Here is a 3,172-nt window from a genome sequence, read left to right as displayed (position 1 = left end):
ATATGTGTGTCAATAATAATTTCATGATATTATATGGAAGAGCATCACAAAAGCAAATGATGAATATATAGATTAATTTAGCGAATTTTGTACTTATATATTAATAATTTCGTCAATAACTAATACAAACATAAAAACATATTATTTGGTTGTTTTTTTTAATGATTTATTGTCAATATTATTATTTCAGAAATATTACTATTTATGGTGCAATTTTGTAATTATTTGATAATTTAGATTTGTTCAATGAAAAATACAGTTGTGAAAGGTAGTAAGAAATATAAGGAAAGCCTGTGCTTATTGCTGTTAGATTAAGAACAAATGAAGCAGTTCCCGAACTCTTTGTTAATCTTTCTGATCGACGATTTTGTAACACGAACGAACGATCGTAGGCGTAACCCTGCCGCTCGATGCTCGTAATTATCTGGGACGCGAAACGTTATGGTGCACCGATTGTTGCAACTTTTACAGAATGATGAAATTGATTTAAGTATACTGTCCTTATGACATTTTAGATCTTGTTCTTCTATTAACTTTCTCGATGAATGTTCGAAAAAAACATGGCAGTTACATCGCAATTACTTTCTTGAATTACACTCGAGTTAGATCATCTTTGATAAATTTGGAATATCTTAAAAATATTTAGAGAGAATTATAATTATTTATTTTTTTTTTCTGGGCATGTCTACCCTTTGCACGATATGATATGTATACTGAACCACAAAAGAAGATGCACATTAGCGCTAACAATGTTGTAAAAAGCTACCGAGGCGAAACCTCATTCCATCGACTGACATCGAACGTTCGAAATGCAGACAGATCGTATTCGTGAATATCGAGCCCCGATATAGATAAGTAGATAGGAGAATAATGACGAGGCTGGCTCATTCGAGCGAGGTACACGTCTATTCGAAGACACTAACTAAGATGGTATCTCGACACCCCGCTGGGACCCTGTGATGTATCGATTCTGTACGGCCCTGGCAGCCTCCGATATCCACCGCATCGTCAACGTGAGACTGCGGCTCGTGCGGATTCATATGAGTACCCGATATAACAACGATATCACATCGAATTGTCCTCCTCCCTCCCCTCCCCCTTCAGCAAAGTCACCAGAATGGCATGAATTTCTAAATTCACTTTCACAATTCGCCTTCGAATGATTCTGCCAAACATTCAGAAAGAAATTGTTCACTAACGACGACATCTGCGCGAATGAGGAAGCGTAGGTGAATCATCGAGAAGCAAGAACCGGAAAATGTTCTTCGCAAGAGAGTCGTGGAAAGGAATTCTAAATGTTAACAACGCACTTCGAAGTTATAATCACGTTGATAGTAAATTCAAGCGATAACAGCGAGTTCGGGATTCCACGATGAAAGCTTCCGGTTTACCACGCTGTACCACGAATCAAAGAATTTATATCATGACAGTTTCTTGGAAAAATATCAGAGGATTATACGTTGGAGGAAGAAGATTCTTCTCTTTTTATCTATTTAATAGTATAATTGTAGTGTAAAGAATGCAAATGAAAAATATATGTAAAAGTCATCAGAGCTTTTACTAAATATATAGTACATGTAAAAAAATACTCAGTAGACTTTTATCAAAAAAAAATCAAAATTATAGTATGTGATTAAATTAACAGGATGATTATATCAAAAACCAATTTGAAGATCTAAGTTACGAGACGACGTATAATCAGTCTATAATCGACGATTCGAATATATACGGGACAAGAATTATTCGAAGGGGCGACAGAGAGTCGTTTTGAAACCGGAGTCCTGCGAAGGGGTCACGCATGATCAAAGCCACTAATAGTACGCTAATAGCTCCGCGTTTCTCCTAGTTTTAATTTATCGCCTCGCGTTTCAGCAGTCTCTGCGACGGTCCTTACGATGATTGCGTCGCGTTATTTCGTTTTATATGAGGTAGTCTGGTCCGCACGATGAATTTGTCACGCGTTTGGGTTAACGCTACGTATATGCGCTACGGACTACTCGCTCGCTCTTTCTTCCTCTTGCAATCAGCTTCTTTTCATTACCGCTCCTCTCGGCTTTGCTTTTTTTTTCTCTTTCAATTTTATTCGCGAGACAACGAAATAGATTTTCTAAGTCTGAGGCACGAAGCGATACTACTGTCAATTCTCTATCCATGATATTATCTCTATAATAAGTATCTTCCAAAGTTTATGAATGAGTCGCCTCAAAAGGCTTTTACAGCATCGGCTAGATGTTCGACTAGATGTTTCTACGATAATCACGAGATATTCTAAATAAATAGTAATAATTACATCTTAAGATAAATAATCGGTAGCACGATAAGCCAATAATTTATTTAAATTACAGCTCATTTGTAGACATGAAATATCGAAATCATCATATAAATTTTTCCGATTATTTGATCAAAAAAAGTTCATCTCGGATTCTTCATAAAAAATAAAACATAAAAGTAGAAACATAAAAAATAAAACATAAAAGTAGAAAATTACAATGCAAACAGAACAATTTTGGTTCAAATGAATGGGCAGTTAATACTAATTATGCAGAAAATTATAGCAGTTACCAATTTATTAAAAAATTAGATAAAAGTTAGCACGATTTCTTTTTCACAGTTGTGATGCAACATTTTTTCAAAATTTCTCTCACATTTTTTCTTATAAATTAATTTTCCTAAATTAATAAATTATCTTGAAATAAATCCCTTAGAAACGTAATAATAACAATTCTAAATACAGAATTTTGTTCTACTGTGGGAACCAATGTTCGTGCTCATTGATCCGTACATTAGATCTTGAAGAGATCAACACTAACATTGTTGTCCAACGATGACAGAAATTGAGCTCGTGCCGTGAAACCAAGAGAAATCGCGGACATTTCTCGATTTCCAGAAAATCGGACTCGACCCGTCTCGGCACGTCGATCGAGAAGGTCTCGCCTTACAACGAGAAATCGCGATGATCGTGGTATGGACAAGGTGGGAGCGCGACACAAAGGTGGATCCGGCGCAAGCAAGGGCATGCGCGAATCCGCATCTAATCACGAGTTTAACGCTTTTTATCACGGCTCTTCGGGCTTCTTTTGCGCCAGGATCGTTTTCCCACAGTCACCACGATATTATCGCGTACAGTTGGGGCATGAAATCGACGCTGCTCGACTCATTCCTTCTCATCTCT

Source organism: Atta colombica, unplaced genomic scaffold, assembly GCF_001594045.1.
Source record: "Atta colombica isolate Treedump-2 unplaced genomic scaffold, Acol1.0 scaffold204, whole genome shotgun sequence".
Taxonomy (NCBI): Eukaryota; Metazoa; Arthropoda; class Insecta; order Hymenoptera; family Formicidae; genus Atta; species Atta colombica.
This window is presented reverse-complemented; position numbering follows the sequence as displayed.